This window comes from Mandrillus leucophaeus, unplaced genomic scaffold (genome assembly GCF_000951045.1).
Source record: "Mandrillus leucophaeus isolate KB7577 unplaced genomic scaffold, Mleu.le_1.0 Scaffold1625, whole genome shotgun sequence".
NCBI lineage: Eukaryota > Metazoa > Chordata > Mammalia > Primates > Cercopithecidae > Mandrillus > Mandrillus leucophaeus.
In genome coordinates this window covers 17,304-17,570 of record NW_012101616.1, presented here as the reverse complement: position 1 = coordinate 17,570, position 267 = coordinate 17,304, and positions in this window count along the sequence as shown.

The following is a 267-nucleotide window of genomic DNA, read 5'->3' as shown; positions in this document are numbered from 1 at the left end:
AAAGGAAATATCCTCCGATAACAAAGAGAAAGAAGCTTTCTAAGAAACTTCTTTGTATTCTTTGAAATCATCTCACAGAGTTACAGCTTTCCCCTCAAGAAACCTTTCGCTAAGACAGTTCTTGAGGAATTTTCAAAGTGATACTTGAAAGCCCGTAGAGGGCTGAGATGAAAAACTTAAAATGCTCAGATAAAATCTGGAAAGAAGCTTACTGAGAAACTGCTTAGTGTTTTGTGAATTCGTCTCACAGAGTTACATCTTTCCCCT